Raw genomic sequence first — 27,182 nt, forward strand, 5'->3', positions numbered from 1 at the left:
AATAAACCCAAATACTTGCAGCCAAACTAATCTTCGACAAAGCAAACAAAAACAAAGTGGGGAAAGGATGCCCTATTCAACAAATGGTGCTGGGATAATTGGCAAGCCACATGTAGAGGAATAAAACTGCATCCTCATCTCTCACTTTATTAAAAAATCAACTCAAGATGGATCAAAGTCTTAAATCTATGACCTCAAACATCCCTATTTATCATTCCTAATATTTGGATTAATGATTTAATCAAAAAACTCAGGCAAAGTCCAGGGATAGGTTAATATCCACTAGAGGGAACAATAATAAACATATTCATGAACTGTTATGTACAAGTCAAACAAACAAGTTAATTGTTTGTTAGCAGAAGAGATTATGAGTTTATTTTAGGCCATTAGTGTATATTACTCAGTTAAATTGTGTTTATATTCTGTAAATCTGTAATATTTCACCAGAAGACAGAAATTCAGCCCATATTTCTACTGGAAACTCCCAAAGAGACCTAGAGCATGACTTAAACAAATTAAAAATTAAAATTAAGCACAAGCAGTGGATCAGGTAATGAATTATTTGATGTTTAAAACTTTGGTTATTAGTCAGAATTAAGTCTTTAGTGATATAATGGGCTGGTTGGTTTGGTGGACTTTACAATTGTTTTTAAATGAAGAAGGTTTCATTCAAAAGTTGCCAACCTCATCTTTAGGGTACTATTTCTAGAGTCATAGTAGGGTCCTCTTCGTTATGCAAATATGAGATAAATAGGCTTCTCTTTCTTATACTCTTACTAAATTCTTGGGTAGGGAATTGGCGAACTGATATAAGTCCTTGAAACTTCCTGGAAGTTTTCTAAGAAATGCATTTAAGACCTCCAACTTTTTTTACTTTAAAAATATTTGAAATTTAATGTTAAAAGAAACTCTCTGTAAAGGGTAGATGCTGCTGGTGAGATTCAACAGCAGAAAAATGAGTCCTACAGGAAAATTCTTCAGGGCATTAGGGCTAAATTTGGCCTTGGCGTCTTGGCTGATATTGCAATCACAGGAGACTTGGTTTTGACATTTGGTAACTATACCTAAGAGCTCTTTGGGCCTAGCCATTCTAGTACAGTGGCTGCCTTTGAGAAATGGATCTGAACATGTAAATGTAAACTAAAGAGCTAAAGTGGAGAGAGCCAGCAAGAGCCTAGCTGTGGACAGTTATGGAATTACTAAAGTTTCATGACTGAGTTTTACCAGCAACAACATGTGAAAGTGGTAGAAGTAAAAGCAACTAGAAACAGTAGACCAGTTAGATTCTTTATTTCCCTGAAGCATTTGGAAGGTGACACAAAGATTAAGAAACTGTATTATTCAGGATTCTCTAGGGGAATAGAATAGGATATGTATACTGGAGGCCAAGAAGTCCCACTGTATGCCATTTGCAATCTGGAGAACCAGGACAGCTGATGGTGTAATTCAGTCTGTAGTTGAAAGGACTGAGAACTGGGAGTGAGGGCTATAACTCCCACTCAGAGGCCCAAAGGCCTGAGAACCCGGAGTGAGGGCTGGTGTAAGTCCTGGAGTCTAAAGGACTGAGAGCCAGGAGCTCTAATATTTGAGTGCAAGGAGAAGATTAATGTTTCAGCTCAAGAAGAGAATTTGCCCTTCTTCTGCCTTTCTGTTCTTTCTAGGCCCTCAAAAGAGTGAATGATACCCACATCTCCATTCTTGAGGGCAGATCTTTTTTACTTAGTTTACTGATTTAAATGCTAATCTCTTCCAGGAACAAATATTTTACCAGCTATCTGGACATCCCTTAGTCCTGTCAAGTTGACACATAAAATTAACCATCACAGAGACCAAAGATTAAGCACTGAATAGAAAGGTATTTATTGTCCTAGTGGGAGTTCAATCCTGCATAGAATCTAAGTGAATAGAAGATGATGTTAGGGGAGAAACAATTGGGCAGATCTTTTAAAGTCAAAAGATCATCAATCATCTTCCATGTGGTTGGGTTCCCCAGAAAACAGACTCCGAGATGAAGATTTGTTTTCTAGTGGGTTACTGGGGAGTGTACTCAGGAATAACACCCATTAAGGAGTAAGGCTAACAGGAAGAGAATGACCACGATAACTCTACTGCCTTTGGATCCATGGCTCCATTGTTCAGATACCCATACATTTGACATATCTCTTTCCTACCATTTGGGAATGCTAAGAGACTTGCTGTCACACAAGTCTTGCTGTCAGAAAGACTCATGGAATTGAGGAGATGCCTGTAAATTAGCTTTTGAGTCTTAAAAAATAGCCCTAAGCACATCATATAATTAATGTATAATATTTGATGTGACTCCATTAATTTCCCAAGATATTTACTCTTTCCTTGTCAGTTCCATTATCTTGCCAGGCACTGAAGTCTAATTACATGTTAGTAGTTTTATCTAATCAGTATCTCATAGCAACTTTTAAATATGTGTTCTAGGTTCCAATTTCCTGACACTTTTGGGGTTTGCCTAGATATCCCTACCCTCCTGTGTTTCTCAGACTAAATACTTCACAGTTGACAAGATGCTTTTATAAATTTCTCAGATTGTAAATTTACCTACCACTTTCAAATATGCAAAGAAAGCACAGCTTCTGTATTTTTCATAATTTACCAAATCATCTTAAGAAGTCCCCTCCTTATAGGGTAGCATGGGAGGAGGACACTAAAATTAGTCCAATTCAGTAAACTCGGTTGAATCCTATAATTTAAAGACCATCTGATGTACAGTTTAGTCTCTTGGATAAGTCTTTGTTTTTATTCTTCCTCCATTTCTGATTCTCTCCAATATCAATCTAAGAATATAGGGAGGAGGCTTATGTGACCTCATGGCAGCAGGGAAGAGGAACAGCCCTCAGCTATGTGTCCATGTTTTTGAGCATCTTCTTGTGTCTTCTAGACCCAGGCAATGCCTCTTTTCCTCTGGTCAGTGGGTTTCCTGTTGGTACCTAATGGCTCAGTCTGTTGTTTATGACATTGGGAGATTTTCTTTCTTGGTTCCATTAAATCCTGGTGGAGTCAGAACCTTAGGATTCAGTCCTTGACCTTGACCCTTGCTTTTAAGGGAGGAGACCACCCCTCATATTATCTTATGCCCAGTTTCTGCTTCCAAAGAAAGAAGAAGTAAAAACTAAAAGGCAGAAATGAAATCCACAGGCAGACAGCCCAGCACCATGCCCTGGGCCTGGTAGTTAAAGATCGACCCCTGACCTAACTGTTTATGTTATCCATAGATTCCAGACATTGTATGGAAAAGTACTGTGAAAATCCCTGTCCTGTTTTGTTCCATTCTGATTACCGATGCATGCAGGCCCCAGTCACATACCCCCTGCTTGCGCAATCATGACCCTCTCATGCGGACCCCCTTAGAGTTGTAAGCCCTTAAAAGGGACAGGAATTGCTCACTGGGGAGCTTGGCTTTTGAGACACAAGTCTGCCGAAGTTCCCAGCCAAATAAAGCTCCTTCCTTCTTTAACCTAGTGTCTGAGTTTTGTCTGTGGCTCATCCTGCTACATTTCTTGGTTCCCTGGTTCCCTGACTGGGAAACGAGGTGATTGGCAGACAGTTGAGGCAGCCCCTTAGGTGACTTAGGCCTGCCCCATGGAGCATCCCTGCAGGGGACTCCAACCAGTCTGAGCAACACAGATCCTGACAGCACTCCTAGGTAGGCAATTGCCCGATGGGATGCCTCGCCAAAGCAGCATGTGGCAGGCCCCCATGGAGGATCAGTGCAGTGGCTGAACACTGGGAAGGAACTAGCACTTGGAGTCTGGATATCTGAAACTTGGTAAGACTGGTCTTTGGAACTTGCCCACTCCATTTGAGTGGAAAGCTGTGCCTGTACTGGCATTTTGGTTTTTGTTTTTGACTTGATTTGGATTGCTTGATACTTTGGTTTTGGTTTCGACCTGGCTTGGATATCTTGATACTCTGATTTTGGTTTTGATTCTGGTTTGGTGTAAACTGTAAAAGTGTGTGTATGCCCTTTTTACCTGTTCTTTGTTTGGTGGTGTGTGTGTGGTGTGAGTGTGGTGTTTTGTCTCAAAGAAGCATGGGTCAGGCACAAAGTAAGCCCACCCCACTAGGAACTATGTTGAAAAATTTCAAGAAAGGATTTAAGGGAGATTATGGTGTTACTATGACACCAGGAAAACTTAGAACTTTGTGTGAAATAGACTGGCCAGCATTTGAGGTGGGTTGGCCCATCAGAAGGAAGCCTGGAAAGGTCCCTCGTTTCAAAGGTATGGCACAAGGTAACCTGTAAGCTAGGCACCCAGGCCAGCTCCCATACATAGACACTTGGTTACAGCTGGTTTTAGACACCCTGCCTCTGGCCCCTGACATGGTAGTTGAGAGAACAGCAGCATAAGCGGCTGGCAGAGACAAGGAAAGACCAGCTGAAAGAGAAAGAGGAAACAGAGAAAAAGAGGCAAAGAGAGAGAGGAAGAGACAGACAAAGAGGGAGTCAGAGAGAGAGAGAAAGAGAGAGGCAGAGAGGCAGGAAGAGACAGAGGCAAAAGGAAAGCCAAAGAGAGAGAGAGACAGAAAGTCAAAGAGAGAGAGAAAGAGAGAGATATATACAAGTAGTTAAGAAAAAAAAACACAGCGTACCCTATTCCTTTAAAAGCCAAGGTAAATTTAAAACCTATAATTGATAATTAAAGGTATTCTCTGTAACACTCCAATACCACTTTGTTGTCATTGTAAACAGGGGCGTATCCCGAAAGCACTGAGGCCTTCCTATCAAAAATCCTTAACCCAGTAACCTGCAGATGGCCCAAATGCATTCAATCTATAGTGACAACTGCTTTGCTAACAGAAGAAAGTAGAAAAATAATTTTAGAGGAAACCTCATTGTGAGCACACCCCACCAGTTCAGAGGTATCTTAAGAAAAAAAAAAAAAGATGATTTAACATTAACCACTGAAAATTCCCTTAACCCAGCAGGCTTCCTAACAGGGGATCTAAATCTTAACTACCATACAAAGGTCCCACCAGACCTAGGAGGAACTCCCTTCAGGACAGGACGGTGGATGGTTCCTCCCGCATAACTGAAGGAAAAAAAAAAGCCATCTATACCAATTCTAAGTTAATTTGGACTAAACAAGGTCTTATTAATAGCAAAGGATAATTAAAATCCCAAACTTACAAGGTTTTCAACAAAAGTAAAGTTTGCTGAAAGATAACAGTGTAACATGTATTATAGTAACTTCTAATCTTGTGGCCTTAGACAGTCTAATTCACAGATATAAAGGAAGTTCGCTTTGGAAAAAAATGGTTATCACTTTCAAAAAAAGGGAGAAAAAAATTAGGGGGCAGAATTTACATAAAAAGAATGTTATATGGTAAATTCTTGTTCTGAAATAAATTAGCTGGTTATTTAAAGAAAGAAATGTTTGCAATAAGTCAGAAAATTGAGGCATATCATAGAATTGTCTGCAAAAGTCATGAAAGAGAAAAAAGTTATAAAAAAAGAATTTATGCAAGAAATGTTGTGTAATTTAAAAGTAACTAGGCCTCCTGAATGTAAAACCATTGAAACAGTTTAGGTGCAAGGTGTATAAGGAAAGTAAAATATACCTCTGGTAAAAAGATTATAGGGAGGCATAAGAATGTGGATTTTTATCTACATTAAAAGGTTAAAAAAATTGTTTTAAAGGTTTAAGCAAGTTTTAGAATGTTAATTGTAAAGGAAATTCTGTGTGCAAATATAATGGCTAAAGTTAAAGGAGTATCATCCAGTTTTTATGTGAATTGGACATTAAAATAAAAGCACAACAGGTTTTTCTTAAAGCACTAACCTGCTCTTTAACAAAAATTATTAAAAAAAGGTTAAAAAGAGTCTATAAAAATCTTACCTTACGTCAGACATTAAAAATATGTCTACAAGGTTTTATTAAAATTAAGTTTAACATTAATAACACACTAACATAAAGGTGAAATTTAGCCTATCTGGTATAAAAATCACACAAGAAGCATTATTAAATATAAAATGGTGTTTGGCTTTCTTTGGTCTAAAAACTAATAAAAATAGGTGCTAAAGGAAATTTCTCAGTAAGAAGGCACCAAAGACTATAAAGTCGACTATCGATGCCCTCACATTTAAAACAAAAGGTCATTTTCTTAGAAATTATATACTTGGTTTATCTTCCTCTTTCTTTCCCTCAAAACTAAGTCTTTTAGCACAGGTACCACCCCTAGAATTTCCAGTAAACTAGCATCAGCCTAAAGATCACCTTCCCATCAAAGGGTGGAAAGAAGGAAAACTTGAGCCAGCCTAGGAAGGACCCTACCTTGTGCTGCTAACCACCAAGACTGCTATTCGTACAGCAAAAAAGGGATGCACTCATCACACCTGAGTCAAAGTGCCACCCTCTCCAGAGTCGTGGGCCACAGTTCCAGGGGAAAACCCTACCAAACTAAAGCTTGGAAAAATTTAACTCTTTCATCTATTCTATTACTCTTTCTTCTTTCCTCGCTCTATTGCTGACCATCTAGTTATTAACATAACCAAGTCAATTTTGCCTCAAACTATTGCATTTAATGCTTGCCTTGTTATACTCTGTGGGGACTTGCCAAGTCAAGACAGCTCTCTACTTCAGAAAAGTACCTGTGTCCCTCCTGACTCTCCTCAGACTGGGCATTAGTAAATTGGGATCATTTAATCCAGGGAGATTTCAGTAAAGGCCCCAGTGACAACCAGGAGTCTTGCCCCCCGATGTAGAGCTTTTATGCTGTAGTTGGTCCAATGTTCTGTGGACCACTAAAGAGCAAGGAAGGACTGCCCCAACCGGTTTTTGTAATTTCCTAAAATCATACATTCATTTTACTAGAGGATCATAGAAGTTAAAGACTTAAACTTTGGCCATTAAGACAGGATACCAAGGTGCAAATGCCTAGTTGGAATGGATCAAATATTCTGTCCACATGTTAAACAAGAGCAATTGTTATGCTTGTGCACATGGCAGGCAAGAGGCCCAGATTGTCCCCCTTTCCACTAAGGTGGTCCTCCAGCCATGGGCTGCATGGTAGCTCTTTTCCAGGATTCTACAGCCTGGAGTAATAAGTCCTGCCAAGCTCTCTCTGCTATATCCCAAAGTCTGGCATCCTGCGGGTCAGCCCCTGAGGGACATCTAGCTTCCGTCTCCCAACACTAAGTTCACTTTGTGTCTCTCACGACAGGGAGGAAACTTAGTGTTCCTTGGAGACCTGAAGGGATGCGGTGAGCTTAAGAATTCTCAAGAGCTTATCAATCAGTCAGCCCTTGTTCATCCCCGAGCGGATGTGTGGTGGTATTGTGGTGGACCTTTACTGGGCAGTCTGCCGAATAACTGGAGTGGCACTTCTGCTTTAGTCCGATTGGCTATCCCTTTCACCCTGGCATTTCATCAACCAGAGGGAGGAAAAATAAGACATCATAAAGCAAGAGAAGCCCCTTATGGGTCTTTGAACTCTCATACCTATTTAGACACAATTGAAGTCCCATGGGGAATACCAGATCAATTTGAAGCCCAAAATCAAATAGCTGCAAGATTTGAGTCAATATTTTGGTAGGTGACAATTAATAAAAATGTAGATTGGATAAACTACATCTATTACAACCAACAGCAATGAGCTTTTCATGAGTTAAAAGAAAAACGCAGGTTGGCCCCAGCCCTGGGACTACCTGACCTAACAAAACATTTTACACTATATGTATCAGAGAGAGAGAGAGAGAGGAAAAAAAAAATGGCAATTAGAGTTTTGACCCAGACCATGGGGACCTGGCCAAGGCTGATGGCCTACCTCTGTAAACAACAAGACGGGGTTTCTAAGAGTTGGCTCCCAGTTTGAGGGCCTTGGCAGCAACAGCCCTGCCAGCATGAGAAGCAGATAAGCTAACTCTTGGGCAAAACCTAAACATAAAGGCCCCCCATGTTTTGCTGACTTTAACAAATACCAAAGGACATAATTGGCTAACGAATGCTAGACTAACTAAATACCAAAGCTTGCTCTGTGAAAACTCCCACGTAACTATTGAAGTTTGCAACACCCTGAAACCCACAACCTTGCTCCCAGTATCAGAGAGCCCAGTTGAACATAACTGTGTAGAGGTGTTGGACTCAGTTTATTCTAGCAGGCCCAACCTCTGAGACCATCCTTGAACATCAGTAGACTGGGAGCTGTACTTGGATGGAAGCAGCTTCGCCAACCCTTGCAAAGTGACTCTGAAGATGACGACAAGCCCTGCTTCAGTCACACCCAGAAGCTGACTGGTCCACGCACAGCCAAAGCATGAGGAAGCTCATTGCAGGACTCATTTTCCTTAAAATTTGGACTTGTACAGTAAGGACTTCAACTGACCTTCCTCAGACTGAGGATTGTTCCCAGTATATACATTAAATCACTGAGGTAGGACAAAAGGTTGCTACAGTCCTATTACTTTATGGTTATTATAAGTGTACCGGGACTCTAAAAGGAACTTATTTGTATAATGCTATACAAGGTATGTAGCCCAGGAAGTGACAAACCTGATGTGTGCTATAACCCATCTGAGCCCCCTATGACTACCGTTTTTAAAATAAGATTAAAGATTGGCAACTTCTGGGTTCTGAAAAACCTCAATTATTAGACAATATTTTACAGCAATGGTGAGGAAGGACTTCACCCTTCCTGTGGGAAGACTCAGCTGCCTTGGGAAAAAACTGTATAATAGTACTACAAAAACAGCCACCTGGTGGAGTTCAAACCACACTGAAATAAATCCGTTTAGTAAATTTCCAAAGTTGCAAACTGTGTGGACCCAGCTGGACTCCCATCGGGACTAGACAGCCCCCACTGGATTATACTGGATATGTGGGCATAGAGCCTATGCCAAGTTACCTGACCAATGGGCTGGTAGTTGTGTTATTAGCACTGTTAAACCATCCTTTTCCTACTGCCCATAAAAACATGCGAGTTCCTAGGCTTCCCTGTCTTTGCTTCCCGAGAAGAGAGAAGCATATCTTCTATAGGTGACTGGAAAGATGACAAGTGGCACCCTGAAAAAAATCATACATTACTATGGGCCTGCCACTTGGGCACAAGATGGCTCGTAGGATTACCAACCCCCCTTTATATACTCAACTGAATCATGTGGTTACAAGCTTAGAAATAATCACTAATAAAACTGGCAGAGCTTTAACTGTTTTAGCCTGGCAAGAAACCCAGATGAGAAATGGTATCTATAAAAGTAGACTAGCCCTAGACTACTTGCTAGCAGCTGAAGGAGGGGTCTGTGGAAAGTTTAACCTGACCAATTGCTGTCTGCACATCGATGACCAAGGGCAAGTAGTAGAAGATATAAAGATATAACAAAGCTGGCACATGTGCCCGTGCAGGTGTGGCATGGGTTTAATCCTACGTCCATGTTTGGAAAGTGGTTTCCAGCACTAGGAGGATTTAAAACTCCTATAATAAGAATTATAATAGTAATAGGAAACTGCTTGTTGCTTCCCTGTGTGCTGCCTTTTCTCCTTCAAATAATGAAAAGTTTTGTTACTACCTTAGTCCATCAAAATACTTCAGCAAAAGGGTACTATAAAAATCACTATCGATCTGTCTTGCAAGAAGACATGGGTAGTGCGGATGAAAGTGAGAACTCCCACTAACAAGTGAGGTTCTCAAAGAGGGGGAATAAGGGAGGAGACTACCCCTCATATTGTCTTATGTCCAATTTCTGCCTCCAAAGAAAGAAGAAGTAAAAACTAAAAAGCAGAAGTGAAATCCACAGGCAGACAGCCCGGCACCGTGCTCTGGGCCTGGTAGTTAAAGATTGACCACTGACTTAACTGGTTACGTTATCTGTAGATTCCAGACATTGTATGGAAAAGCATTGTGAAAATCCCTGTCCTGTTCTGTTCCGTTCTGATTACCGGTGCGTGCAGACCCCAGTCACGTACTCCCTGCTTGCTCAATCAATCACAACCCTCTCACGTGGACCCCTGTAGAGTTGTAAGCCCTTAAAAGGGACAGGAATTGCTCACTCAGGGAGCTTGGCTTTTGAGATGCAAGTCTGCCGAAGTTCCCGGCCGAATAAAACTCCTTCCTTCTTTAACCAGGTGTCTGAGGAGTTTTGTCTATGGCTCATCCTGCTACACTTTGACTGGCTATCTCCCTGGTACCTGGTCATAGCTCTTACCTGGGGACCACATTGTTCCCAATGCAATTACCTCCCCTTACAGGATCACCAGTCAGCATCATCAACTACTCTCCATGTCTGCCCCACAGGCTGCAGAAATTCTGGAACCGTTTCCACACCACATAGGATTTAGGGAGATTTTAATTATATTATACTTTTTTTAAATTTTGCTTTGGCTGCTTAACAAAGTTTGAGTCCTCAAACTTCTCTTGCTATTCTCTATTCACACTTTAGGTTATCTTATTCAGTACTACAGCTTTAAATATCATCTATAAATGAATGACTCCCAAACCTAGATTTATATCACAGACCTTTCCCCTAAACTCTAGACTCAGATACCAATTGCCTACTCAACAGCCCTGCTTAGGTGTCTAATAGGCCTCTCAAACATAAATGTCTAAAATGGAATGCCTTATCTTCTCCACATATCTACTTATTTTTCAGTCTTCTTCAACTCAGTAAGTGGTGCCTGTGCTTTTTTAGATACAAGAGCCCTAATACTGATCATCATCCATGATTTTCTCACACCAACATTCAGTCCATTAGAAAATCCTTGTGGCTTTCTGACATGATTTGGCTGTGTCCCCAACCAAATCTCATCTTGAATTGTATCTTCCATAATTCCCAGGTATTGTGGGAGGGACCGGGTGGGAAATAATTGAGCCATGGGGGCGGTTTTCCCCATACTGTTCTCGTGGTAGAGAATAAGTCTCATGAGATCTCATGGTTTTATAACGGGTTTCCCATTTGCTTGGCTTTCATTTTCTCTGTTGCCTGCTGCCATGTAAAATGTGCCTTTTACCTTCCACCATGATTGTGAGTCCTCCCCAGCCACATGGAACTATGAGTCCATGAAACCTCTTTTCCTTTATAAATTACCCAGTCTCGGGTATGGCTTTATCAGCAGCATGAAAATGGACTAATTCACTCTCTTTCAAAATTCATCAAGATTCTGTATTTCTTACCACCTTTCTCACCCTGGGCCATGACGCCATTTCCTCTCTTCTGGATTAGCTTCCTTATCTCAATCCTTGACATAAAATCTACCTTCAACATAGCCTCCAGAGGGATTTTTTTAAATGCACGATTATCTTCTGTTAAACATTTTCCAAAGGCATTTGCTATTTCCTATGCCTGATACCCTCTTCCCTCAGATATCCACATGGCTCGTCCCTCATTCCTTTAGCTCTCTACTCAAGTATCACCTTTCAGTGGGGCTTTCCCTGACCTTTTAACAGTCATCTTAAAAGGCAATACCTGGGCAGGGCAGTGGTGGCTCATGCCCGTAATCCCAGCACTTTTGGAGGCCAAGGCAGGCGGATCACGAGTTCAAGAGATTGAGACCATCCTGGCTAACATGGTGAAAACACATCTCTACTAAAAATGCAAAAAATTAGCCACGCATGGTGGCGGGTGCCTGTAGTCCCAGCTAAGTGGGAGACTGAGGCAGGAGAATCACTTGAACCCAGGAGGCTGAGGTTGCAGTGAGTGAGATTGTGCCATTGCACTTCAGCCTGAGCTACAGAGCAAGACTTTGTCTCAAACAAACAAACAAACAAAAATATGCAACACCCACCCCCAACAATGGAAACTCCCTGCCCCATTTTCCTGCTTTACTTCTCTGTAGCACTTATATTCCCACATATATGCATTTATATATTTGTTACCTCATTCTCTCAACTGGAAAGAAAAGCTTATAAGTTTAGTAACTTGATTCTGCTAATTACTTTATCCCCTGTGCATAGAAAATTTCCTGGCATGTAGTGGGTACTCCATAAATTTGGGCTATAATGTCTATTATATAGCTCACATCAGGATATAAGAAAAGTTCAAGAACCTTTTCAGCATAGCTTTGCTTCAGTTCCCTAATCTGGTTTCTCTGTTTGATGGCACCAGCGAAATTCTTTTATGTCTCCCAGTGGTCTGTTGGGGGATTCTGTCCTTCTGTCTTCTACCTTATGGTCTATGGGTTTATTTGTTTACCATCTAATTAGTGAGGGAAGTAGGATGGTACCTTAACATTGAAAATCCAGCATTATGAAATTTGGTATTATTATAAAGATTTGACTAAAATTTATGTTTCAGACAATTCTCAATTTTTTTTTTTTTTACAAATAAACTCAGCTATAACAGGTGTAAGAGGACATAGTTTGTTACATGTAGGCACAGATTTCGGGGAAAGAAATGGCAGATAATTATACTACCAATAATGTTAAAAGCCACTATTTATTTCTTGTCAATCTTGTGCCAAAAACTATGTATACTACCTTCACAACAGCCCTAGAAAATAGATATTGCTGTTTCTGGTTTACAGATGAGAAAACCAGAGCCTGTCATTAATAATTTGATCCAAAGTCATGAGTTTAATGAGCGGCTGAGCTAGGGTTGTTGACTCTAAATTATTTCCACTATACTGTGCTGCATTCACAGTAGTCTTCAAAAAGATACTGGTAGCCTACCTGTTTTTGAAAACTCTTTGAAATTCTGTTTTAAAATGATCTTAAATGCATCTTAAAGAAACATAGCAGTATAGCTTCTTATATTGTAAACTAACGGAGCCCACAATTTTTGTGACTATGCGTGCCATCAAGCTTATTTGTTTAAGATTACATGCTGGCTAATGATTATATTGCTTTGCCAGTTTCCATGATTATAGAGAGATCTTTCATCTGGAACAGTGGAGGTGGCCTTTGACAGTGCAGAGGCGGGAGAGTGGACAACACAGTACATCACAATGGTAAGTATGTGATCCGCCTCCACCCTGAGCTTCTGCAGAAGCAGCAGGACAATGAAAGGAGAGGAAAGGTAATTACCTATGTATGAGTGATGACTGCTGAAATACATCCTCCCCACAGTGGTTAGACCCTGGGTTTTATGGCATTAACATTAGCACAGCAGGACCTAATGCTGATAGCCTGGAGCAGGGAAAGCTACATCTTTCACTTTGGTGCTCTGCCTCTATGGTGTTTCTCATCGCCCTGCTGCATTTCTTAAAGGTCTCAGGGCAGTCATCCATCAGGGGTGACATCGATCATGCCCACTCATAACCTAGGCTTGTTACCTCAAGTCACATTGCATTGCTTCTCTGAAAGCACATAAATCCTTTATTCCTTTTTCAGGAATTCTGTTCACCTACTTCTGTGATTTCATACACGGCAACACTTTGGCAAAGGTAGGCTGCTCTTTCCTAAGGCTGCAGGTTCATACCTGCCAAACCTGGGCTAGAAAGAAAATATGCCCCGTAAATTGCTCTGTGCAGTGATTTGAAAATAATGATGTGACTCATTAGTATTCACAGGTAGAAAATGGAACCTGCTGTTTGTGTTCAGTTATTAAACAGTGTAGATGTCTTCCTGTAAAAGAGGTGGAAGTGGCCTCTACAATCATTTTCAGGTGTAAAATTCCTGCACACTACATCCTTTCCTAATTAATGTCAGTTGTACATTCTGCAGTATATTCCCCCAGCACTTCTGGGCTATGGATGTATTTACTATCATATCGTTTGAGAAGGAGGGCAGTGATTGACAACGATTCTCTTTACAAATCCCAAGTGGTGTGTAATTTGGTTTTCTAATTGTGCATGTTTGCACAATCTGCTTCCTACTCCAGCTAGATTACTATGAGTTGAAAATGCTCATGAGTGTGGAATTCTATTTCTTAATAATATCTTGAGTCTGTTGTATGACTCAAGTGAGGACAAAATTTGAACATTCTAAGTACTAGGGGGCTCCCATGTGTATCAACAGGCGAGCACAATGGACTATGATAGCTGCTACAGTAGACATACCAAGGAGTGCAGTGGAAGCACAGGTGCAAGCCAATAGAAGCTTCGCTGAGAAAAATAACACGAGTTGGGTCCTGAAGGATGGATAGGAGTTTGACAAGCAATAGGGAGAAGGACATTTTAGACATCATAAATATGGAAAATCTTGGAAGAGCAAGGCCTACTTGGAAAACGGCATTTACAGAAATTAAGTTATCTTTCTTATGCTATTCCCTCCCTATTTGAAGCCTTTTGTTTCTTGAGTTATATGGGATTTAATATGTCTACTTAAATCCTAACGATAGGTTCATGGTCTTATGGTAGGGTGAATACTAGGACAGAGGGAGCCATGAGGCTTACAAAGTGCAAGAGGTTTGAGTTTTGGGAAGGCTTCTCTCCTTGCTCTGTGACTCAGTTTCCTCATTTACAAAACAAAGACATCAACTGCCCCTGGTCTAAAGGTAACTGAGTGAAATATGACAGGCATCTACAGTCAGTAGATTAATTCTCCTCCTTGGGGGCTCATGAATGTTTCTGGTGGATAGGGAGGCAGACAGGTGATGTGGAGTCCCTCTGAGATGTACAAGTCCAATATCACCAATATGCACTTTGGAGTTATACTCACGCGTACCTCAAGGTGTTGGGAAACTAAAAGGTACCTCTCACAAAAATATTGGGCTTTATAAATTACCCAGTCTCGGGTATGGCTGGGACATATGGAATATGCTTGAAGTCTCTTGTTAGTCTAGGATATGCATATTATCCCTTACATATACTGTCAGAGGATTTGGGGTGACTAATTTTAGGAAAAAAACTACCAGGAAAATACACTCATAAGTCTTCAGAGCATCTTTCAAACTGATAATCCACGAGCTGTTATGAGCACATTTTATGTTCAAGAATAAGAGCAATTCTCTAGAGGGGAAGAACAAGCCCTCACTGCAGTGGCAGAAGAGGAAGCTGAGCAGAAAGAATTAAACTGTGAAGCCTTCTTTCCTGGGATCCAGCTGTGAGTTTAGCTTTTCCCTGGATTTTCTATGACACTGGAATAGAGATTGACATTTTCCATGCCATAAGTAATTTAAGTATTCCAAAAGCTCTAAAAAGGTAACTCATAGAGACCCATGGGTCCTCAACAATGCTCCTGGACACAGACTCTAAGGAAACAGGGAGCCTGAAGCCCCTTCATTAAATCAGGAAGATAGGACACAAAAGAATCCCTCCTTCTTCCCTTCTCCTTAAACATTCCAAAGTGCTGAGCTTTGCATGTCACACAAGAAGACAGCCTAAGGCTCACTCTCGAAGGAAAGACTCACTTCTTTCTCTGGCTCCCGTGGTGCTGTGGATAGTTGTCAACCTGGACAGAGGGAGGTGTTAAGTGGGCTGAGCGCTCTGCCTTCCTTTTCTCTGCAAAGAGAAGACAAGGCCTTACTTTCTTCCTTGGATGAGAGGCATCATAAATTGATCACACAACTATTGAAGAAAAAATAGTAAGAAAAAAATAACTAATTTACCTGATTTATGAAGGTCATTAACAACCTACTAGGGTGTTCTGATTCAGTTGAGACAGTAAATTTTGTGTGACAAAGATGACAATTGAGAAAAAGTGACTGAGAGAATGCAAAGGAAAAAACATTTTGTTTTTCCCTTGCCCTCACATTACATCTTCCTTACTTCTTGCTATGAAAATTCCTACCTTTTTCTATCACATATACCTGGACTCTTTTCTAGATTGAACCTAAGTCATGCTATCTTGCCCTTCATTTGGACTGATGGGCCTAACTCAGTGCTCTTGGCAGTCTTGTGGTTTGGATTTCCAATTTTCTCACTGTAGCTAATAGTCTATTTTATAGGCTGGCCAAAGCATTGACTTAGAGATTTGATAGAATCTTCCAAATTGGAAGACAACAATATGCTTGGTGTTGGCTCTAACTGAAAATGAGAAAATCATGCAGACATTGCAAGGCTAAAGGTTGTTTATCTCCATATTATAATTTCTTTCTTTTTTTTTTTTTCAGATACAGCATGACTAAGCCTGCAAATTGTAAGGGATCTCAGTGATCATCTATTCTAATGTTTCACAGAGTACACAGTATGATTCTAGACTGTACATGAAATAATTATTTTTTAATTTTAAAAGTTATAAATAGGCAAACATTTTTGTGTGCATTACAAAAAATGTTAAATAGTACAAGAAAACCATGATTTCAAGGATATTATTATATAGGGTGAATATACACATGGATATGGCAATAGTTGTAAGGGTTTTGTGGGTGGCTAAAGCTTGGAAAGCACTGACCTGTCTACATTTTTCTTTCAACAGCTGGGACAACTGAGAACCAGGAGACAAATGATTAGGTCAAGGTCATTCAGTGAATCTCTTGTAAATCTGGGTCTTAAGCCAGGATTTGGGACACTTAATTCATTCATCATCATATTCTCTTTTTTCACAAATGTGTAACATTGTTCTTTGCATACTCACATATCAACAGTTTTTTTATATTGCCAAATCATGTATCTAATTTCTATGTGTTAGATATAAAATTTTAATTTGGGAGAAAACATTTAACAGGACAGTTAATGAATACAGAAAAGTGGTTTTAAAGGTAGTGCCTGTTGGGCTTGGCTGTAAAATCTAAGATTGTATATCAGCCGTCAGCCTTTCATGTCTTCAGCATGCAAAGCATGCCTGCCATTCTCTTTGGATTGTATTCCATAGATAAGCAAGAACAGGAAACTTTAAAGACCTAATTGAGATACCACAATGGGACCTGTTTTGGATTAAATCATATCTGTCATCCACTTATTCTGACTATTCAGTCTTTTTCTTCCATAATTTTGAAACTTATGTCCCTGCTATAATGGACTACCGTATTAGTTCATTCTCACACAGCTATAAAAAACTACCTGAGAATGGGTATTAAGAAAAGAGGTTTAACTGACTCACAGTTCCACAGGCTATACGGGAAGCATGGTTGGAAGGCCTCAGGAAACTTACAGTCATGGCAGAAGGGTGAAGGGGAAGCAAGCACCTTCTCCACATGGTGGAGCAGGAGGAAGACAGACCGCGAAGGGGGAGGTGCTACATACTTTTAAACAACCAGATCTCTTGAGAACTTACTATCATGAGACCAGCAAGGGGGAAATTTGCCCCGTGATCCAATCACCTCCCATCAGGTCCCTCCCCCAACACTGGGGATTAAAATTCAACATGAGATTTGGGTGGGCACACAGTGCCAAACCACATGAACCACTAACAACAGTAATCATAGCTACCACTCCTTAAGTTCTCACTATTTGCCAAGCACTATTCTAAGTACTTTTTACTTATCTAAGCCTCATAACAACCCTATAAGATAGGTCCTGTTATTATATTATTATATCCAATTTAAAAATCAGAAAACTGAGGCACACAGAGGTTAATCTACTTGTACAATGTTAGAGAACTAGTCAGAGAGTTTTATCCCAGGGAGTCTTCTCCAAGGTTGTCGAGCAACCTTGTCTCAAATCTTTTTAAGATTTCTCTATAAATTTTTATTAGCTTGTATACTGTGTTAGCACTGAAAACTCAATGTGATATGTGTATAATTGGATGATAAAACTTGTTTAAAAACAGCTTTGTTTTTCTAATCTTCATGTTGTGTATAAAAATACTGTCACACATAATTTGACAAAGTCCCTTAAAGAGGATTATAGAGGGCTGGAAGTTGGCAGGGTAATTAAAATGAATTTTAGGCAAATTAATTTGAAAATTAGAGAAAGCAGAATAGATGAGGTAAGGAAGTGCAAAGAGAAGAGTGATTCAGAATGAAGATAACCATAATAGCATTTAACAATGGTAATAATAATTGTATCAGCTACAATGTGTTGAGAACTTAATATATGCCTAACACTGTGTTACATACTTTTTTGTATATTGTCTAAACTCTTAGAACAACCCTTTGAGGTATTTATCATCACTCTAATTTTACAGGTGAAGAAACAGACTCAAAGAGATCACATTATGTAATGTATGTCTCTGTGATCTAGCAAGTGATAGCAGAGCTGTGGTTTAAACCCAGGCCCGGCTGTGACATTCTATACCTTTCCGTTCCTGGGAGCTCATAGAACTCAGACACCTGATATGTAATGCAATGTTTTTTGTTCCATTTTTCGCTTGAGTTATGAGTGAAGAACACACTGAATATTTTTCCCGCTTGGATGACCCTCCATTCTCCAAGTTAGTTAGCAAGTTAAGGAGAACTTTGGGGGCCTCTCAGCAAGAATTGCTTTCAAAAACCTCTTAAGCGGCTCCATCTCAACATTTATAGTAACACTTTAATTTTGACTTTCTGATCCCTCAAAAGTATCCCTCTACCTCTATTAATCACATTATTCATGAGAGAGATATAGGGCTGGATACCTGTTGACCTATTCAAGAATCTAGTATTGTGGATTTGCCATTACAGAGGCATCCCAGGAGAAAATGGTCCATAGGCTGCAAAGGCTCTTCTCAAAAGGGTGTTCTAAAACTGTCAAAGGCAGCCTTTATGGAATGAGTTTATAACCTTCTAGGGTGACAATTTTGAAAGCAACATACTAATTCAGATATCTGACTCATTTGGTCAAAAAAATCCATGAATTTAATGTATAAAACTTCATACACACACACACACACACACACACACACACACACACACAAAGTCCAACTTTCCAAAAATAGCAACCCCCTTGGTTAAAAAAATTCTACCTTAGATTGGGTTGAGATCTGTCTCTGTAATTCTGAAATTCCAGCCCACATCTTCCAACATGTCCTTTCAGAACAATAAAGATCAAGTGTGTTCCCTCTTCCAGATGAAAGCCCCACACATATTTGAAGACAGTTTTCTGGTTTTCCTTGAATTCTCTCTTCATGAAGTTAATCAAAGTTTCCTTGAAACTTCCCTCCTCCATGAAAGACTAATAAGAGGATACTTCCTCTAGAGAGTTTTAGTGCCAGAGATAAGCACAGCCTAGGTTCATTTCTACTTTAAAAAGTGGGATATGTGCAATGATAAAATGCCACTCGGCCTGTTTTCTCTTTGCAAGGCAGGCTTTAGGATGATGATAAATATTTGTCTAGAATGTGCAGCTGAGCCATATGTAAATTTGCATAATGGCACTCCAGGTGATGTGCTGCATGGTAATTACTTGTTACTTGTAACTTGATAAAGCTAGAATTTAGCAACACACTTATGACTGAATGCACTGTCAACAAACCAAGAGCCCTCAGCTTGTCTCCTTGTCACCTTAAATTGTGTTAAGGAAGAGGCAAGAGGTGGTGAGAGCCAGTGGAAGACTGATTTGTTAGACTTCTCCAAGGTCACAAACAATTTCTAAGAATGGTACAAGATGTTTGTTAACAGTGCAAATGTTCTGATTTGATTGGTCCACAATTTCAGTCTTTGTCAAGACCAATTCGGCCAGACAGATGAGTGAATTAGAGGAACAATGGGTATTAAACACACATTATGTTTCATATCCTGCAGTGGTTGCATGAAAGAGGAATCCAGGCTGTAGTATTCATACTTCTTGCTCTTCTCAAGAGCGTTTGTCTCCCTGGATAAACACTTCCTCTTAGGCAAAGATCCTGCACTGTCCTATAAAGATCTAAGGAAGTCAAATCAAATCAACAGATTTAACAATTCAAGTAAAAAACATTGGGTTAGGTGCTCAGAAAAAGGAAATGAGTAACACATTCATTGCTTTTGCTTTTTTTGATAACTTTTTTTATTTTGAAATGATTGCATTGCTATGATAGAAATAAAAATTACTTAAATCTAGGTGATATGGCAATTGTTGATGATGCAGTGTCAAATATAAAAATAACAGATTACAAAGATTGGTTTGTGAAGATGTGTAGTGCAGTGAGTGACAAAGCACAGCTATAGAATGTGAATTCCTACCCCCACTTGACACATTATATAACCTACCTGATCCCAGGTCTCTTATCTTGGACATAGAAATGATGATGCCTAGCTCTTACACCTCATTACTAATGAGATAATGACTATAAAATGCTTTGGAGAATGTCTGACCCATATCTCAAGTTCAATAAATATCAGCTATTAATGTGATATCTGCACTGTGCTAGAGTATTGTGAAATTATGAAAACAGAGTGAATTTAGAAAGGCCAGTGGAAAATACACAGTGGATTAATCAATATGAGGGGATTTGACAGACTTATCTTTTGATTTATCTTGAAAGAATGTTTGTATGATAAGAACAGATTCTAAAATAAAAACTAAAATTATTATATAGAAATAATTTTAAGCAGAAATTGAAGACTCAGTCTCTCCTATCAGAGACCTCATAGTCTAGTGGGGGAGACATAATTGTGGGGACAAACTTTAAGTATAATTAGTAAATGCTAGAACAAAGCAGGGGAAGATGAACCCTGTGAGGGCGGAAAGCAAATGTTTAGAAATAGTTCTTGGAGTCAGTAATGTCTGAGATGTAGATAGAGGGAGCAAAAATGGTGGCATGGTCAGTAGGACAGGCAAAGAGAGCAACTATTTTGTGCAAATCCTCATGGCAGTTTCCAAAAGGTATAGATATGGATTAGTGTGATACACATTGGTGATGAATCATGGAGGGTCTTAAACATCAAGTCAAGAAGTTAGGGCTTGGCTATTTATTCTGAGTTCATTGCCTAAATACTTTTCTTTTTATATGGCATGAGAATGCATTAGATCCTGCCATTTTCTTCCAATGATTAGCTTTTCAGCATATTAAAAAACTGAGAGTGATAATGATATGGACAGGAGACAGGAGGGTGGGGTCCCTGGAGAGGGCTCCACCCTTAAGCCTGGATCCACAGTTCTAAATGAGAAAAGGCATTCCTGTTTTTGCACCCAAATGTTGACTTTTGGCCCACTATGCCCCTCTATCCTGTGCCCATATAATCCCTAAACCCCAGGCTCCATAAGCAGAAGAGTAGCAGAGTGGCAGAGCAGCATGGCAGAGAAGGAGAAGAGAGAAGTGTCTGAATGTTGAGAGGAGTTTGGCTGGGGGAAGTTGTGGTGGAGATCAGCCAGGGGATGGCCAGACCCCAGGGGAAGATTATTTTCCTACTCCATCCCCTCTCCAGCTCCTCATCCCACTGAGAACCAGCTCTATCACTCAATAAAATCCCCGCATTCACCATCCTTCAAGTCTGTGTGACCTGATTCTTCCTGGATGCTGCACAAGAATTTGGGACACACTAGGTGTGGGAACCCAAAAAGGCTGTCACACTGACTCTTCACAGAGCTGTTTAACACTTAAGCCATCCCTGGAGAGCAGGGCTAAAAGAGCACTGTAAGACCCCTAGACACTGCTGTGGGGCCGGAGCCCAAAAGTGCTCGTCCCAGCTCCTGCACCTGCTCACCTGCATACTTCCCTGCCTGTAAGGAATTTGAGAACATGGTGGCCGAATAAACGAGCCACACCATCCCATAAGGGGATCAGGGAACTCTCCCATTTCAATAATGTTTTAACTGAGATGATCTGGGGATAAAAAGACAATCAAAAATATGCCACCCAGGAATGGTAGTATCTGAGCCACTAAAAGACATGCATTTTACCCATTTTATATGGATTCTGGGAGTGAAAACAAGAAGACATGATCTTCCTCAGCATCCCTTTCTACAGCATCCTCATGTGAAAATTGGCATAACTAGACAACTTTCAAACTTGTGGATAAAGTTGAGAATAAATGTATGGCATTTGAAAACAGAGTTAAGTTTCTACCTCCAAAACAAATCAATCTGCTTGTACTTACTGACATAAAAATGGATCCAGGAGCCAAGTAGAAGAAACCCTTGCTTTTGGAATGATTGACCTGGCTATGAATCCTGGCTCTGCCATCACAGTTCTGTGTTACATTAGGTGGAGTCATGGGACTCTCTGAGCCTCAGCTTCACAGACACGAAAGAGGATTGAAATAAGGCCTCCTCAATAAGGAAATTCTAGGAGACTGATGGAGAACTCCCCTGCTCCATACTTTTAGAGATTAATCTGGGGCCATGCATTGGGCCTGGACCCAATCTGCCTCTTTCAGGATCGTGAATATTGTTTACGCAGTGAACATCACATGGGAAGATTCTTCAGTTTTCCAAAGTAATATGCTTCCTTCTCCATGAAATACACTCAGGATTCTCTTGGTTCATCTTTTATTTTTTTCATCAGAAGTGCCTGATACTTACTCCATGCCAGATATTGCTTCACACTTTACATATATTAACTCATTTGATAAATCATAATTTTTTTTTTTTTTGAGACAGAGTCTCGCTCTGTCTTCCAGGCTGGAGTGCAGTGGCACGATCTCGGCTCACTGCAACCTCTGCCTACCAGGTTCAAGAGATTCTCCTGCCTCAGCCTCCCAAGTAGCTGGGATTACAGGCGTGCGCCACCATGCCCAGTTAATTTTTTATATTTTTAGTAGAGACGGGGTTTCACCATGTTCATCAGGCTGGTCTCGAACTCCTGACCTCGTGATCCACCCGCCTTGGCCTCCCAAAGTGCTGGGATTGCTGCGTAAGCCACCACACCCAGCCAATCACAAAAAATTTTGAGTGGATTTTATCCTTACTCCCATTTTAAAAATGAGGTAACTAAGGCATAGAGAGATTAAGTATCTTCTCATGGTCATACAACTAGTAAATGTTTGATTTGGAGTTTAAATTTAAGCAGTCACCTCCTGAATCAATGGGCATAACCACTGTATTTTATTGACTCTCTTAGATAGAGATGTGGGTTCTTTCATTTACCATAGTCAAAGCAATAGCATAAGCTCTTAGTCTAAGTGTTGGAAAGTAATAGAGAGTAAGGGAAACTGGCAAACAAAAGAACGCATGACTCATCTGAAGGTGACAGCTCTACTCACATCCAGCTGTTGGTTGCCACGGATGTCCCTGGACTAGTACTGCCAGCATAAATATTCTGATTTTTCAATAAAGGCCAGAGTTCAGAATTTTAAAATGTATTCTACTGATTGTTGTTTCAGACTAATTACAAAATTTTAAGAACTCAACACAAGCCATCCGTGGTTCACAGGAAAATAGTTTGTGGTGTCAGTTGAGCACATTAATAGCTTCATGGTTACAAGAAAGTCTCCGAGGCCAGACTTCTAGTTCAAATGCCCACCCCATTAACAATGAGAAAGTCATTAACCTTTTTTGCCTTAGTTACCTTGTCTCTAAAATAGGCCTCATGACATAAGTGAGGATGTATCCTTCAAATTATTGGCATAAGGATTAAATGAGTTAATATAAGATTCCCACACAGTGTCTAGCACATGGTAAGCATTATATTAGTACTTATTATTATATCTTCTTATAATTCTGCTCCCTGACATGAAATCAATCATTCACAATGAATGTAGAAGTTGCATAGCTCTGGGTGGTAAGTAAAGTAGCTTTTCTTGGAGAAGAATGTTCTATGCAGACATCAAATAACTGACATTGAAAAATTATTGATTTTATAATATTTTCTCCATTTCATCCTCAGTCTCTATTCTACCTAAATTTCTATCAAGGGGGGCCCAGAAAAAATTATTTCCTCATAAAAATAAGAACTGATTTCTCACTTTTATTTTTCCATCTTATTTGTTGTTGCTGTTTTTAATAATATTTCCTCTTGCCCCCTTTTCTGGGAATAATATGAGCAGAAGAGGAAATAGCACAACCCTATAACAGCATTTACAGGCTTCCCACAGTGCACAAAGAGAAGTGCTTAATCCTATAGGGAGTGATAAAGAAACTAGATGACTTTTGCTGAAAAGAAAAAGGAAAAGAGAAAAATATTGATCAGTTTTTTAATATAACATTAACTCCATTAAACATCTGCCCAAGAACAATATTCTCTACAGATGGCATGAGGATGTGAATTTGAATCAGATGAGGTCCCAAGGACTTCTGCAATGTGCTAAAGGATCATTTGGGGAGATTGTTAAAATGCAAGTTCCTGAACATTACTGTAGGGGGTCTGTTAATTTAGGTCTGAGTAGGATTCAGGTACAGGTTTATGTTCATCAGAATACTAGCACGATACACGGACCACACTTTAAGAAACACTGTTCAAAAATAAGGGTTTAAGGGATTAGAAAATGGGATTACCGACTCAATAACCTCCTCTCCCCAACTGACTTTTTAACTAAAACATTCTTGAATATTATGTATTATAAGCCCACCCCAGTTCAAGGGGGATGAGTGTTGATTTAATTAAATCATTAGCTGTGATGCCAATCACTTGACAGGCATTGGCATGAGAAGTTACACAGGCCAGTAAGAGAACATGATGGGTGTTTAGGGAAACTTTATCGCTCTGATTAGAAAGAGCAATGCACCAAACCACTGCTAATTTCTTTTCTTTGCTCCTTGATGAAGCTGTGTGGGAAGACAGTGTCTAGAGCTAGCAAAGTCATATCCTAGCATAGGCAGAGTAGCCAGTATACCAAGGATGATGGAGAAGAAAGAGGGAAGAAATGTAGGTTCTTGATGACATTGCTAATGATTAAAATAACCTTTGAAATACCTTGCCATTGGACTTAAATACGAAAATAAGCCCTATATAATTTGAACTACTTTAAGTTAGATATCCTGCTATTTGAAGCTTATAATATCTTATGATAGTTTTGTTCCAGAATGCTATAAGGAACAGACCATAAAATATTGAACTTGCAAGTGCAGCAGATAGAATGGAAGACAGTGGCAACTGGACCACTCCAGGCTGGGAAGTTGGAGACACCGTTTTGCAGGTATTTGATCCAACTGCTACTTGTTTCTTGCGATGCAGATTATATTCTGATTTGGCTCTGAGTTAGAGGAAATGAGAAGAAAAATTCAGTATATGAGGGATTTGTTGCTGTTTATAGATTCCTTCATAAGATTCTGCAATGGACACATCCTCTGAGCGTGGCCCATGTGAGAACAAAGTTAAAGAAAACAAACTGCTAAGAGAGGTATTTTATACCCAGAGGCTGAAAACTGTGTTGACTGAGAATCTTTTAATTTGAAGTCTTGCAGTGTTGAAAAAGCCTTGCAGTGTTAACTGCCCCCCAAGCTAAACTAGTTTATGAAGCAGCAGGGAAACAGAGACTTATCAGAAGATAAAATTAAGCAGTTTGGTGCCTTGGGCCTCTTGCAAATACCCCATTATTAATTACTTCTAAATGAAAGAGAGGCAAGTCTGTCTGTGAAGACTGAATAAGATGGGAACTTTCTCAACAAAGGCCACACATTTCAAGTCTTAAGGAAGGGGCCATTAAACCAATGGAGAGGGAGAAGGTCAGGATTCCAAAATCAAGGGACAGACAGTGGGTAGGAAACAAGAATTTTGGAATTAGTGACCATGTCCAATCAAAAATTTTAGCTGTGTTTAGTAACCCATGAAATTGGAAGTAAATAGACCACATGTGTGCCAAGTTTGCGTGATAACTGTGTTGAAAAGAAACACTGATCCTGGCCCAGAACAGCTTATGAATTATAACCCCCGAGGCAAATTGCAGGCCTCTACACCTGAACAAATATACAGGGTGTAGCTACTGCTGTGCCTCCTACAGGAATGCAGTTTCACATTGCTCATCTCAGAGGTAGCCAGGGATGATCAGCCAACCCAAGAGCAGAACCAGGTTTACGGAGGAGAGGACACAAAGGGAGATCTCCCTAGAGTGCGGAACCAGTATTCAGAGGACTGTGGACAAAAGCTATCTCCACCAGATGGCAGAACCAGGTCTACTGAGGACAGGGGACAAGGGCCACCTTCTTAAAGGGCAGAACCTAGGCTTCCAGACTGGCTGTCCTGAGAGTTGACTGCACTGCCTGGGCTTAGAATCCTCATGATTCCTGTCCAGCTGGGTAGGGATGAGTATACACCAGGGCCTCTGCATTGTTTCTTATTCTATTGCTGTTCAAATGTAAGTTTTCATGGCAGTGAAAACTGCCTTGCAGTGTTAACTCCCCCACCCCCCTCCCCCAAGCTAAAGCTAGTTTATGAAGCAGCAGGGAAACAGAAACTTATGCAATTAATCAATTTGGTGCCTCGGGCTTCTTGCAAATACCCCATTATTACTTACTTCTAAATGAAAGAGAGGCAAGTCTGTCTGTGAAGATTGAATGAAGATGGGCACTTTCTCAACAAAGGCCACACCTTTCAAAGGTCTTAAGGAAGAGGCCATGAAACCAATGGAGAGGGAGAAGGTCAGGATTCCAAGGTCAAGGGACAGACAGTGGGTAGCAAACAAGAATTTTGGAATTAGCTTCTTCTGTTTCTCAGTGTATATTTGTGTGTAATTAGTAAATTATTTGTCTTATATCCATAGGGTTGTACATAGGGGATAAATGAAGAAAACACTGCACCACCCAGATGTCCAGAACTTTCAGCCAGGTGCTCCCTTTAGAAAGGAAAAAAAATGAGTGTCATTTAGATATAGACATGAATGGCATCTCTGAGTAACATGCAGTCAAAGAAGTAGAAGGTGATAAACCATTGCTGAATACCCAAAGTCTCTTTCCGCCTCCTACCACTGTGGACTGCTATGTTAAAAGGCTTCAATTTTCTTCTGGTATTAGGAAACCACGTGCTTCATGGGGCCTCTCCCCAGCCTGGGGGTGAAAAAATTTGATAAGTCTAAGGCAATCATGGCAAAGTCATGATCAGGAACAGTTATTGGTTTAAGTATAGGCTGTGACTACACCCTGGCCATTTAGCAAAAGAACTTTCTTAGAGATTTCTGGAACAGGTGCTCCTTCCTGTAAAAAAGAGGTGTGTGGGAAAACCCTCCCCATACCTCTGTTAGATGCTGTGAAAGGAAAGCCTCAGCTGCAGCAGTCATCTGGCGACTCCCTTGGAGTATGACATAATGACAGAGCAGAAACATGGATGAAACCTGGGTCCCAGCTGACATGGTGCAGCCTCTGAATGAGCTTGGATCTGCTTGGCACCTGACTTCTTGTGAAGTGAGATAATGAAGGCCTGGTGTTGAAACAGTTAATTGGATCCTGTTACTTGCAGCATTAAACATCCTAAATGAGTAATACAGACAAGTCTTCCTTAAATACTACGTAGAGGGTCTGTATAACATTCATTTAGCACTTAGGTTTTTGAGTCGAATGAGCATCTGAATTTGAGGCCAGACTCTGCCACTTAGTAGCTTAAACAAGTTACTTCACCTTCTTACTTCAGTTTCTTGGTCTATAAAAATGAAGATAATAGAAACCTATTTGATAAGATTACTGTGAGGCATGAGA

The 27,182-nt window shown here is 40.2% G+C and overlaps 1 long non-coding RNA gene across 1 annotated transcript; it reads left to right on the top strand.

Annotated features, from left to right (window-relative positions):
- Window positions 1–4,181: 4,181 nt before the first annotated feature.
- LOC131384564 (uncharacterized) lies at window positions 4,182–13,346 on the top strand. Its single transcript, XR_009215540.1, has 3 exons — window positions 4,182–4,253; window positions 12,813–12,908; window positions 13,291–13,346. It is a non-coding gene; the product is annotated as an uncharacterized LOC131384564 (long non-coding RNA).
- The last annotated feature ends 13,836 nt before the right edge of the window (window positions 13,347–27,182 follow it).

The sequence above is a fragment of the Hylobates moloch genome, unplaced genomic scaffold (genome assembly GCF_009828535.3).
Source record: "Hylobates moloch isolate HMO894 unplaced genomic scaffold, HMol_V3 SCAFFOLD_11, whole genome shotgun sequence".
Classification (NCBI taxonomy): domain Eukaryota; kingdom Metazoa; phylum Chordata; class Mammalia; order Primates; family Hylobatidae; genus Hylobates; species Hylobates moloch.